This window comes from Pinus tabuliformis, chromosome 2_2 (assembly GCF_031772625.1).
Source record: "Pinus tabuliformis cultivar Carrire ecotype Pingquan chromosome 2_2, CPIR1, whole genome shotgun sequence".
Taxonomy (NCBI): Eukaryota; Viridiplantae; Streptophyta; class Pinopsida; order Pinales; family Pinaceae; genus Pinus; species Pinus tabuliformis.
The window spans coordinates 1,113,148,325-1,113,162,862 of NC_142300.1; the positions used below are offsets into that span (position 1 = coordinate 1,113,148,325).

Sequence of the window (14,538 nt, forward strand, 5' to 3'; positions counted from 1 at the left end):
CGCTAAGAGGGAGTGTTGATTTGGGGTAGCATTGGATGTGCTCTAGCCACGAAAATTGGTTGAGAGGCTGAAGCACATGAGATCTCCAATACCCAGAAATGGTTTGGGCAAATTCTAAACAATTTGGGAGATATTAAAATTAATATTTTTAATGGAGCCCCTAAGTTTAGAATATTAATGTGAATTAATATAAAATTGTGTTAGATGGGTCCAAAAGTCATGGATCAAGCCAGAGTTAATCTTAGCCGTTGATTAGGGACTTAATTTCGGCTGTTGAATTGTCAACGAGAAAAGTATAAGAGGAGGCTTGAGGGTCACTTGGAGAACACACCGAGTTGATCAAGATTTCGATTTTCTAGGGCATGATTTGTTGAGGAAGTGGAAAGAGTGATCAGAGTTGCAGCTGAGGGGCAGTGAATACAAAAGCAGAGAGGTAGAGATAGTACCAGGAGGATCAACACAGAAGCCGAGAGAGAGGGACGCAGAGCCAGCCAAAGGTTCACGCAGAGACAGCTAAGGCTCACGCAAAGGCAGTCGGGCGTTGCGTAGTGCCTCAGAGAGCCAGCGTAGGTGACGCAGAGGCTCTAAGAGCTGACACGGAGGCTCTAAGAGTTGACGCAGTGCCTCCAGAGGCTGACACAGGGCGAGCTAGGGTGATGCTGGGCCAGAGAGGGCTGACACAATCCCTAGAGGCTGACGTGGTGGTTTTCGTGGGGCAGATTGGAGCTGGGAGCTGTCGGAGTGTTTATCCGGGGTTTCAGCCAGAACATCTGTCTCCGACTGAGAGGTACTACTGCCGAGATTATTCTCTGTTGGGTGAGCCAGTTTTGGCACCCAGATTGTATTCTGAAACTGCTTAATAATTAAAACCCTCAAATCGCTGCACCGGTTTTCCTGCATTGGGTTTTTCCGAGGACATTGGTCCAAAAACAACGGTGTCACTTGTGTGCTTGTTGTGTTTCCTTCAGTTGATGATCTGTAATGTGTTGAGCTGACACAATCGCAGTGCAGGCCTTAGAGGGAGATCGAATTCTTGCTGAGGAAATCGAGTTTTAGAAGTCGGGAGCTAGGGTGTGAGACCGGAAGGCAGAGATTCGGATTTTCCAGCCAGCAGAGGGTTCAGAGAAGGAGCAATGTGATACCCAACAGGGGTGACGCAAGGACTGCGTGAGTCTTACACAGTTCTGTGCAGAGGCTCCAGTTCAGCGTGACCAGACTTAGATTCTCCCAATGATAGGGTGAGAGGACTTCACCATTCATTTTGTCTAGTTTCTCTCTATATCGGATTGCTAGTTGAGCATCCAAGAATTGTACTCAAATTTACGACTGCATAATAATAAAACCCTCAGATCTGCTGCACTGATTTTCCCACATTGGGTTTTTCCGGGGACATTTGTCCAAAAATAACGGTGTTATTGTGTTGTATTTTCTTTCTTGCTCAGTCTCTTGTTTCCGCATATAAATTAATTAAGTGAAGGCTGCAGTGTATGTATTTCAATAAGGAAACTGCAAATAACTTGTTCACGTAAATCTAACAAGTAGGAGTAATATCATCAGTTGTTGCAATAGGGATTCCACTTTAGGAATTTTCACATTTTGTTCCATAGATGAGCAAAGTAGCCGAGAGTGGACAAGGAGAGAGAAAATAGAGAGGTTTAGTATGTTGTAGCAACCCATGGGCCACAGGTCACACTCCGTCGTGCTTGCATCCATTTTCTAGTCAGAGATAGAGAGCAAAGTAGCCTCACCTTTCAACTAGGCTCTCTCCTGAAAGGGTTTCCTAGGTTATATCTTGTCTTAATTGTGGTTTGCGAGTTTTATTTCGTTGTTCCCTATTTTATGCATATTTTATCTATTGTATGCCTAAGCATAACATAGTAATTAATGAATCCAAAAACCTAAAAAGAAATTGACCCTCATAGTGTAGATTTTGGATTTTAAGTATAATTTCATCAAATCTATTGTGACGAATTGTCTAGTTGGCTATCCATGGCAATTTACGGATCATATTAGTATCAAAGCATGTTTCTTTGGGTATATTGTGGGGTGTTGCATAGGATATAGAATGGCTAAGCCAAAAGTCATGAAACCCTAGCCATGTTTGAAGAATCCATTAACAACCATCAAGATCCTGAAGAGAGGAGGTTTGCGCGATCAAAAGCTCAAACCGCAAATTGGAGAACTAAAAAATGATGGTCAAGTTCGACTTAGTAAAAAAAATTCAATTCAAACTAGGCATTGGACAAGTCAACAAGCCTTTAGGGGGTCTAACTAGCCGCTGGAGGATTCATAGACCAAGTAGTTGAGTAATGGACCAAGAAAGTAGTCGTTAGAAGACAAATTATTCCTAAAAATGACCAAATTAAATTTCCTACAAGGAAAATAAGTGAAACGTTAAGCCAACTTAGTCTATTAATTTTTATTATTGACCATACCGGACCATTAGCAAACGAAACCGTGGACCAAATTGAGGAAATTTGTCCAAGTCAACCTCTTAGTGGGTAATTAAAGAATTGTATTGTATATTTTATGAAAGAATTACTAAGTCCCCAACTTGTGGATGACTGGTAAATTACTATTTTGAGGAGTCAAAACTAGTTGTTATCTAGTTCTTGCTAATTGCTCTATAAAAGACTAACCTCTCATTGTATTGTTGTTGTTATTTGAAATTGTTGCAATCATCAACAAAATGAGCTCATTTCTTGCAAACCTTCATCTATTTCTATATATATTATGTGGAGTGGATTTGATTATGTTTTATTCATGTTTAATTCCAATTTTCTTTAATAATAAGTAAAATTACACTAAGGTTAACAAATCTTGCAATTGAGGGGCTACATAGTCACATGGAAAGGGAAAACTAGGGGGAAACCCCACTTAGCCATTTTGTTTTGTAGAGGGATCGATCCAAGCAACTAGACCATTCCGAAGGGAAGCTTCAAATTGTGCAACATTTTACATTCATCTCACACTGGATATGAAGACCAGAGATGCCATGTTGAAAGAGGTCGCTCCCTTGAGCTATCAAGCCAGATCAACTCAAGAAGGTGCTAATTTCACGCTTCCGCAAGGGTGAGGTAAGTAAGGCATAGGTGTAAACTAATTCCACTCCCTTGAGCTATCAAGCCAGACCAACTCAAGAAGGTGTCAATTTCAAGCTCCCACAAGGGTGAGGTAAGAAAGGCATAGGTGTAAACTCAACTTTTCCTAGAAATTTCCAAAACTTTTTATTTTCAGCATATAGTTTAAGATCAATAAGCTTGTTGGTTTTTCATTCATTTATTTTTATTAACCAGCATTGCCTTAGAGAAAATTGGGAAAATTGATAGATCTAACTAAGGATAGGCATAAGTGACATTTTTTTGCATATTTTATGCTTATATCTGGTTGAATGATTTTGTACATCCAGAAAATTACCAGCTGTAACATACAAGATCTGCAATAAAATCAAAGTTTTCAGCATTCCAAGTTAGTAATCTCTTTAAGAAACCTCTTGTTAATCTACCAAATTTATGTGTTATTCATTATTTAGAGTAATTTATATGCAATTTCTAGCCACATTAGAAATATAATTAAAATCTGGAATTTTTTGGGCTATTTTTCCCAAGATGGTTTCACCCAATTCCAAAAAAGCAATTTCCAGCTAACTAGAAATTGATTTTTTCAGTTGTTTTAGCTTGAGGAGAGGCCTCTAATTGATCCTCATGCCTCTCAACCCCTAGACAAAAAATATGGAAGTGCTTAGACACTTGTAGGGTGGTTGTTGTGGACATAACAGGTTGTTGTCCTTGCATTTTTATGCGGATTTTACAATCTGATTTACAAGGTAGAAAGCTATTTTGACCCGTAACTCAATAACCAGTGGCCTAAACTGAAAAATAATTACAAACTTGATAAGAGTAAATTATGTAGACCAACATCAACTACTTATGTTACCAAAAAATAAAGTAGGGCCCTAAGGGGGGAAAACCTGCAGCACTACTAGACTAAGTGACAACAATGGGACAATTGCCCACTATCACCATAGCCAAGGGCCCCTGCTCTTTACGGACATTCACCGATGGGAGGAATCTTGGTATGATTATTATCTCCAATAATAGATATTCTATGTTTGATGGTTCAAGGTGATGAAGCTACAGCTCATTCGAAAAGAGGCTCAATAAAGGTATGAGGCTTCAAAGAAGCAAACTGCTCTCTAAGAAAAACCATAAAAAAGAAGGCACAAGACCTAGGGTTTTGAGGTTTCTTGATGGTAATAGGTATTCACAAGGTCAATGCATAACAGAAAAAAGGGCTTCTTATGATTTATTCCAATGAATACTAAGCTCATACAACATTCAAAGAAGTCCCCAAGGTAAGAAAGAAAGACCTAGGTTTTCCCTCTTGTAGTAGCTAGGGCAAGATATTTTATGGATGAAACTCGGGTCGATGCCCACCAAACTTGGAGCACAGGTAGCCTAGACCTTGGGCTCCATGTTTGGAACCTCGGATTCCCAAAAAAACACCTCCCTAAAATTTCGCTGTAAGCCCTAGATCTTCGCCTTACCTTTAGGGGACCGAAATTTAGGAGTTGAAAATATGGAGAAAGAGGATTTTGATCATCAAAACTCTTAGACTAGTGCCTAGTCCTTTGGGCAATGGAGACTTGAGATGCTTAAGATAAGATAACACGTCTTCCAAGGAGTCTCAAAATCGATGCGCTACATTCCAATTTCAAACCTTTACCCTCTTCAAGATATAATGGAGTTTCACGAAGATTCAAAGATATTCATTCACTAGGAACATTCATTACATGTCTTGCATTGGATAACATATGCAATACTCTACTAGAAAAGATTTCTAAATTTAATCTTCAATAATTAGGCCACAAATTCACATATTCTAGAGTAGCAATTCCATACACTAAACAATTTTTTAAAGAAAAACTTCATCAACAAGAAGAACTTACAAAGAGACATGCACTATATCCATCCATCATTCAAGAAGAAGCTACAAAGAAGAAAAGTGAATCATCTTCTGCACATCAAAATGCATCAAAAGAGTCTCCAATAGCTCCAAAGAAAAAGTTTGAGTTCTTTACAAGAGAACTAGTCCAAGTGTGATGAATCGATGATGATCAAATACAAATGTAGATGAGTTCTAATTATGTGCCTCACCAAATCGAATTATTAGCCTAAGAGCCCCCTAACATTATAAAAATGTGCAAAATACAAGCCTTGGTCATAAGCCAACCAAGTAGCTTTCATAAATTATGAATTAGCCATCCAAATGCTAGTTGAATTGATGACAACATGCTAATGTAGGGTCATTGGAGGGCCACATTGAGTCCTCTTTGTGCCAAAATGTGAGAGAGGGTTCTATAAATCTTAAACAGGGGGATGGCCCATTAGTCTCCATGCAAGTCATCATGTGGGGCCCTTAAGTGGGTTTGGGGCACAAATGTTGGTCTCATGGTTTCCTAATGATAGAATAGCCTATATAATGCTCCAAATGATGGCTTTCATGATGGTGTCTTCCCTCCCATGTCTCAAAGGTGAGACAAACCTCCTTTAGGCCTTAGATCGGTTGCCATAAAATGCTACATCGACCGAGGAACACAGGCCTAAATGCATCATCTCGAAAATAATGTAGGGCAATGAACAAACTATTGAGGGTGTTGAAGGTGCCCATGGCATGAAATGATGCTCTAACACATGATATGTGAAAATTTCTAACCCGAAATTCTACTGCAGCAACTGATTTATTTCACCTACTTAATCTTCATAATAAGTTATTTATGAAATCTGTTCAACAAGCATTGAAATAAATTCTACTGCAGTTATCACATAATTACATAGAGAATAACAATGATATACATGCACAAGAAGCAATCACATCAACATAGTTGTTTTTGGACAATTGTCCCCAAAAAACCCAATGTGTGAAAACCGGTGCAACAGATGAGGGTTTTACTAATCTTAAGCAACAATCACTTTACAAGGAATGATTTTACAGAGAAACTGAGAGAAAACACCTGAGACTTTCCCCTGGAAACTTTCTGACACCCTGGAGACCCTTCTCCCACTACTGCGTCACTTCTGCGTGGTTCTGCGTCCCTCTGCGTCAACCTGCGTGAAGGTTGCGTCTCCCCTGGACTGCGTCTCCCTCTACATTGTCTCTCACTGCCCCTACGTCACCTCCTCCCCAGTCACTGACTGCTACTGATGCCCTCCTCTTCCTCCACCCTGCAACTCTCTGTATGAAATCGATCTCCTTCTCTTTGAGAATCGATTTTCCTTGGGATACTAAGTATTTGCCGGTGTATCTCCAAATGATCCTCAAGTCTTCTCTTATACTTTTCCTGTTGATGAATCAACGACTGAGATTAAGTCTCTAATCAACTGCTAAGATTAAAACAGACTTGATCCTCGTCTCTTAGAAGCTTCCCACCCTTATCTTTATTAATACCCATTAATATTTTTATTTTCCTATGTTTAGACTTATGAACCCATTAAAAATATTAATTATTTTAATAACTCCTCATCCGAGTGGAATTTCTCCAAACGATTTTTGGGTCTTGGAGATCTCATGTGCCTTAGCCTCCACCAAATTTCAAGGCTAGAGCACAATCGATGCTACCAGAAACAACGTTGCAGGAAGCGCCCCCCCCCGGATCCTAGGCCGGAATCGCGCTCCGTACGGAAGCGTTCCGGAAGCGCACCAGGAAGCGCGATTCCAAAAAATCCGAAGCGCGATTCCGTTTTTTTAAAACGCTTCCTGGTTTTTAAGAAGCGTGGGCCCCGAAGCGCGCTTCGGATGGCGCTTCGGGCCTCCGAAGCGCCACGCTTCGGGCCCGGAAGCGTGCGCTTCACGCAGCGCTTCCGAAAAAACCGCGCGGGCAAGGGAAAATACCTCATTTTTTTTAATTTTTTTTTAAAGTTAACTTAACTTAGCAATGAGGGGGTGGGTTAGGGTGAGTTTAGGGTGAGTTTAGGGTGAGGAATGAATAGAATAAAGCCCCCATTCATTCCTCATTTTCTCACTTTGAGTTTATGAGAGTTGGAGAAGAGAAGAGAGGAGAGGAGAAGAGAAGAGAGGAAAGGAGAGGAGAAGAGAGGAGAGCTTGGAGGAGTGAAGAAGGAGGAGCTAGGAGAAGGAGGAGGAGCTTGAAGCAAGAGCTTGGAGGACTTCATCTACAAGAGCTAAAGAGGTAAGTTCAAACCCCAAACTCCCTTGTTTTTTTGAAAAAAAATTTGTATTTTTCTCCTCCCTCTCCTACTCTTTCCCATTGTTTCTACTTGCTCCTTTATTTATAGGTTGTCCACCACCTATATCCATATTCCAAGATGGTGTTCTTTTGGCTTCTATGTATCATTCCACTCTTGGTTTTAATGATGGCAAGGGTGAAGAATAGAAGGGAAGAAACAGAAGAGGACATTGGTGATGGTCCTAATAGTAGTGACCCAATGTATGATGAGGAGGAAGGGTTTGAAGAGGAAGGGGATGAACTTGAAGGGGACACTGAAGCACAAGATGGGAAAGGTACATCAACACCCTTGTGGAACTATGTGACCAAACTTGATGGGGGAAAGGGTGGTGGATCTTACAAATTTGTGTGCCCTCATGGTTGTCATGGAGGAAAACCATATTGTGGTTCATATACCCGTCTGAGGAGGCATCTTTGTGGGGTGCTGGACAGTGATGAAAAAAAGGGTTCTGTGGGGGTACAAATTTGCCCAAACATTTCAACTGAAGAAAGAAGAAAATACATCCAAATAGAGATGGCTGCACAACAAAAAAACAAGAAACCAAAAACTCATTCTGAATCAAGTGCAACCTCTAAATTTGGTAGTTTCTCATCTCCTCATGGTACTTCTGCAACCTCTGGAGGTAGAAGAACAATAGGGGATTTCCTTAATGTTGCTGGGAGGGATGATGTGGATGGAAAGATAGTCCGTTTTCTTTGTGCTTGCGGTGTACCATTCAATGTGCTTCGCTCTCCCTATTGGCATGACATGGTAAAGGGCATCAATGAAGCCCCAAAAGGATACAAGGCCCCCAACTATGAGAAAGCTAGAACAGTGTTATTAGAAAGAGAAAAAGCTAAGGTTCAAAGAGCTTTGACACGTTTTACAAATGAGTGGGTGGATTCTGGGGTATCCATTGTATCAGATGGGTGGACAAATATTAGAAACCAACATTTGATAAATGTTCTTGGTGTTTCTTCTAGTGGTGCAGTATTTATTGCATGTCATGACTCCTCCTCCATCAGTGCAACTGCACAAAACATTGCAGATCTCCTATTGAAATCAATCAAAGATGTTGGTCCGAATAATGTGGTTCAAGTGATCACAGATAATGCAGCAAATTGTAAGGCAACAGGAAAAATTATTGAGCGTACTCATCCAAACATCTTTTGGTCTGGGTGCCTGGTTCACACATTGAACCTTTTGATGCATGATATTGTGAAACACAAAGATTGTGGGTGGATTGCTGAGGTTTACAGGAAAGGGAAGCAGCTCATTAAATTCATCACAGGGCATACAAGGGTAAACTACTTCTATGGCACTTACTCCAAGTTGCAATTGCTTAAAATTGCAAAGACAAGATTTGCTAGTTATTACCTCACCTTTAGGCGGCTAGTGAAGGTGAGACAAGCTTTAACTAATCTGGTGTGTGCTGAAACATGGGATGAAATTAACACTGACACAGATGGTGCTAATGCAGTCAAGGACACTGTTCTTGACAATTACTTTTGGTCACAGGTTAAATATATTTTGCAATTCACCAAACCAATTTATTACATGATCAAGTTTGCAGATTCAGATCGACCAGTAATTGGGGAGGTGTATGAGCAAATGGATAGCATGTTGGGGCAGATTAAAGACATTGTTGAGCCTAGAGATACCACCTTGTACAATTATATTCGTGTAGAGGTGCAAAACCGATGGGAAATGCTAAATATTCCATTGCATGCATTAGCATATGTTTTGACACCTAAATACTATCATCCATCATGGCTTTCAACACCAGCACCTGGGGGGGGAAGCAGGAGAAAACCACACCAAGATCAAGAGGTTCACCAAAAATATATGGCTGCATTGAGTAAATTAATCCCTGATGAGGAGGAGGCTGCATTGGTACGGAGACAGGTGAGCAACTATACGCTCAACACTAGTCCATTTGGGAGCATGCATGCAATTAGAGATCGAGAGACTTTTTCTGCTCTTGAGTGGTGGAACATGCATGGAGGGGGTACTCCACTTCTACAGAGTTTGGCATTGCGGGTGCTATCACAGGTGGTAAACACTTCTTCTGCAGAGAGGTGTTGGAGCTCTTATTCTTTCATCCACAGTGTTAAAAGGAACAGGTTGAGTTTAGACCGGGCAGAGAGCTTGGTTTATGTTCATTACAACTTGCGATTGTTGTCCCATTACTGTGAAGATGCAAAGTCTAATAAAGACTTGTTGATTTGGGACAAGAATCCAGAGGAGCCCAATTTGGAGGATGGAGTGTTGCGACTAGAGCAATTAGAGGATTCTCTTTTCCAGGTATGTCCATTGTGGTATGAATTTTCCAATTTTCCCTTATAAAGCATTTCTCTAATTCATGTTTTTAATTTTTTTGTTAACTAGTGCTTTTTTTTTGCATGAATTTTTTGAGCGATTCTAGGATGATGATGACCGTGTTGATATGCCACCACCCCCATCTGGTCCCTTGGTTCCTAGGTTCCATGGTTCAACACCAACAGCAGGGGGTTCTTCTTCATCAGTTTCAGTGCCACGACTTCCACAGGCACCATCTTCTTCATTGCCACCACGTGGAGGCCCGCCACCACGTTCTATTCGTGGTGGAAGGAGGAGAGATTAGTAGATATATTCACAATCTACTACTTTTTGTCATAGATTACTCATTAGACTTGTAGACTTGTGAATTTGAATTTTGAACCTTTTTGGCTTGGCGGTGACCAAGTGACATATTTTGTAAACATTATTATTTGAATTTTGGACATGACAAATGTTGACAGTTGCTCACTTGCTAGATAAATCATAATATGCTCTATGTTTTATGTTTTATAATATGCTTAAATGTTTTATGTTTTATAATATGCTTAAAAATTTGATGTATGTTTGTAATAGCTAGAATATAGATGATTGTTGTACATACTAGTAACTACAATGGAATCATGGATGCCATATCTATCTTGATTTATGCAAAAATATGCATGTTTTCATGTCTTCTACAATTAATTTGGTATTTGGGATGTTTGTTTTGAGTATAAATGCAAAAAAATATTTAAAAATATATATATATAGCAGACGCTTCCGCGGACGCTTCGCTTCCTAGATTTTTGGAAAATGACGCTTCCGCGCTCCCGCTTCCGCTTCCGCGCTTCCGCGCTTCCGCTTCGCTCCCGCTTCGTGCAACATTGACCAGAAATCAACATGATAGAGTCACATGGCTCTCAACGCATCCTGTAGGAGTGTCAATATGATCCTTTGGTGGGCATGGGCCCCAATTAAGTTGCCCAACCCATGATGAAACCACCTACCAATTACATATAAGATCCAATGTGCTTCCTCACCATCAGGTACAACAATTCATTAGTGCATATAAGTGAACCAAGCTTGTTAATCAAGGGCACATTGAGATTTCATAATGGGCTTTAGTTCGAAACTTGGGGCTTTAAGCTTGTAATAGTGTTACCTCCCTAGGTAGGAGTGGCTAATAAACAACCCTATTAGGTGTTCCTAGCCCCTAATGGGAAAGATAGGTCCAAGGTACATCTTTGAATTGATAGGGATCACATGCATAATGATGAGATGGATGGGAACATAGGGGTCTCAAAGCCAAATGCAATGGGTTCAAGAATAGTAATGACGAGGGATGTCCACATATTAGGGTGTACAAATGTAGGACGGAGCAATCGTGGATATATTAGTCACCCTGGCCTTTGTTTTTCCACCCTTATACATTAGCCTTTTGCCTTTTTTTAATTTTTCTTTCTATTACCGCTCGAGGATCCAGGAGATGAGAGCATGTTATGTATGATGTAAGCAGTTATTACCCCCTTAAGGTGGGGGGCAGTTCATTGCCCACCAGGGGTTGGGACGTGCATAGGTTCCATAATGATGTAGGGGCACTCATGGGCCCTAGGAACAAGGGTGATGGCCATGATGAAGGGGTAGAGCTCATGTTTGGTTTTTGCCAACATGCTATATTAAATGTCCTTAACATGTGGAGAAGGGGAAGGGGCATACTAGTGCCTTGTGGACCCAGTAGCCGAGCAAGGAAGAGAGGGAGATTCCGGGTTTATTTTCTCCAATATTGAGTTTCCAGATTTTTTGCAGCTCTGCAAGGATGGCCGTACGCGATTGCCAGAAGAGGTCGTGCGACTTATCCAAAATGCAGATTTGGGCAGTAGTTCGACTTCCAGTTGTCAGAGAAAGGTGTTGGAGGACAAAGCTGAAAAGGAGATAGTGGGGCACTAGATCCAAGAGGAGGAGTATAAGACTCCAATGTGCCATATTGGGTAGGGTCCAACACAATTGCAACAAGGAGATCAATCATATCATTTCTAGTTTGTTGCAGCGGGACCGTCACCTTTGCTATAGGAGCCCACAGTATCATAGTAGCAAGTTCAGTGTCAACACATGCAATTTGTCGTTAGACAGTTGCAGAAACTAGTAGCAGTCAAGACTCAAGAGACAGATGCATCATACTGAACACAATTGATTCAGTATTTTGGATGCTTTTCAGTTGCAGATGTTGCAGTTGTAGCAACAACAAAGTTGCAGTGCAGATGCAGTGTTGGCAATAGTATGGCAGGGTCAACAGTATCACAATTGCAACATCTGAGTTGCGTAGGAGTTGGTGGGCAGTATAGCCAGACATCAACAGCGTGACAGAAGGTGATACAGAGACAGGGTGTTGTAGCAAGATGTGCAACACTAGAACACATTCCTCGCTAAGAGGGAGTGTTGGTTTTTGAATCATCGAATGTGTTTTAGCTACGAAATTTGGTGGAGATTTGTAGCATCGAATGTGTTATAGCTACGAAATTTGGTGGAGAGGCTAGAATACATGAGATCTCCAGAACCCCGAAATCGTTTTTGGAAATTCCACCTAGAGATGGCTTACTTTGATTATTAGCCAATTTTTAAAGATTTCCTAAGTCTAAACTTAGGGAATATCGCTAATTAATCAAAATTAATTATGTCAAGGTGAGAATACTCTAGAAACTCACACAGATCGATTCAGATATGATTTGAGCCATCAATTAAGTTTTAATCTTGGTCATTGGAGTCCCAACAGGAAGATATAAGAAGGGATCGATGTGGTGATGGAGAATGCCCTGTGTCACCTAGAGAATTTGATTTTCTAGAGTAGCAGCAATCAGTTGCCGGAGAGTTCGAGCTTCAGTGAGGAAGCAAAGTCAATGAGGGGCAGGGATAGTGAGGTTGGAGGAAGTTTTCGAGATCCAGCGAGTGCATTTGTAGAGAGGCCAAAGTTTCTCTAGGAGGCTACGCAAAAGCCTCATAAGGTAGTTCGATTTGTTGATAATGGAAGACGTCTTCAGTTCCAGAGGCCGGGAAGGAGTCCCAAAGTGACGAAGAAGAATTTTCCCACTCAGCAGCAGGTAGGACGGCTTGATCAACAGTCAGTTCGGGTAGCACGCAGGGCAGGCATCTTCAAAGTGATGTAGAGCCTGTGCAAGCCCAGTTGGACGACTTGTTTTTCAGTGACAATCGAGAGTTGGAATTGCCCGGAGTGAGGGTAAATTTCCCTCTAGTACTTTTGCCAGTATTTTCTCTATAGGATTGCTAGATTTTGGCATCCAGATTATTGTACTCAAATTTCATTGCTGCCTAATAATAAAAACCATCAGCCATTGCACTGGTTTTCCCAAGTTGGGTTTTTCCGGGGACAATTGTCTAAAAACAACGGTGTCATTTTTATTGTGTGCACTAGAATTTTCTCAGTTTCCTACGCTATTATTTCTGCAGTAGTTTATTTGTGAAGGTTGCAATGTGATTTATTTGATATTTGTCATAACAGATAAATTGTTAAAATAATTAACAATTAGAAAAATAAATTCTAGTGGCTGCAATAGGATTCCATTTGTGGAATTCTCACATGGTATCAGAGCGTAAGTAATCAGTCGAGAAACTCAGAAGCGAAGGAGAAAATTTCGTTGCTCCTAAGGAGCAGCAGGTCAAAATTCTTGAGACAACGCAGTTCCTTAACAAGAACGCCGAGTTGTTGGGGCAAGGGTTCGATTTTCAGTTGCAAGTTGGTAGAAAAGTTGAATTGCCCAGGATTGTGATTCCAGTGGTCAGAGGAAGCAGTTGCAGCTTAGATTTTCGCTAAGCATATTCCTTGGTTGGACGCAAAGGGTTTTGCAGTTGCATAATCAACGTCTGATGGAAGAGAAAAGCAAACATAGCAGAGGGAAGATTTCTCTTAGGGAACTTCGAGTTTCAGAAGTTCGATTTTCCATTGTAGATTGCTAGTAACAGCTAGAAGATATGTGCATTCCAAAAGGGAGTGCAAGTAGCAGAGCAGCAGCCAAGCAAGGTAGAGAGGGAGCTTCCGGATTTATTTTCTCCAATTTTGTGTTTCCAAATTTTTTGTAGCTCTGCAAGCATGACCTTACAAAATTGCCAGAAGAGGTCGTGCGAGTTACCCAAAATGCAGATCTAGGCAGCAGTTTGACTTCCAGTTGTCAAAGAAAGGTGTTGGAGGAAGTGCGAGTTGTCTAGTGTGAGTTGCAAAGCAAAGGAAGGTCCCAGTAAGGGACAAGGCTCAAAAGGAGGTAGTGGGGCACTAGATCCAAGAGGAGTATAAGACTCCAGTTTGCCATATTGGGTAGGGTCCAATGCAGTTGCAACAAGATCAGTAAGATCAATTCCAGTTTGTTGCAGTGGGACCATCACCTTTGCTACAAGAGCCCAAAGTATCATAATAGCAGGTTCAGTGTCAGCAGACACAATTTGTCGTTAGATATTTGCAGAGGCTAGTAGCAGTGAGGACTCGGGAGACAAATGCATCATACTGAATACAGTTGATTCAATATTTTGGATGCTTGTCAGTTGCAAATGTTGTAGTTGTAGCAACCAGTGATGCAAAAATCGTGATTTAATTGGATTTTCGCGATTTTTATTTTTCTTGATATAATCGCCTGATTATTAAACCGATTTTTTGAAATACTCGCGATAACAATGCAAAAAATCGCGATTCGATTAGTAAAAATCGTTGGTCCAGTGGACAGTGGGTTTATATTAGCAAAAAACGATTTTTTTTTGATTCATTTCGACAGACAGGGGCAGCGGTGGGTTGGGAGTGACCTAGGAGAAAAAACTTGTCGATTGGGAGCTGATTGGAGGAGAAAACGAGTCAAAAACCCTGGTGGATTGAGCGTTGAGGAGGAGAGGATCAATTTTCTCCAGCAAACCGGTAAGGGCACCAAATTTATGTGTTTTGTTTTGTTTTTTTTTTATGTTTTTGGTTGGGTTTGGATAACCCATTGTTTATCAAATATTTTTGAATTGATTTGAT

The 14,538-nt window shown here is 40.9% G+C and overlaps 1 protein-coding gene across 6 annotated transcripts in view; it reads right to left on the reverse strand.

The window, feature by feature from the left end:
- Positions 1-14,538, reverse strand: part of LOC149197301 (tryptophan--tRNA ligase, chloroplastic/mitochondrial-like) — a 381,325-nt gene that overhangs the window by 11,780 nt on the left and 355,007 nt on the right. The window lies entirely within an intron of this gene.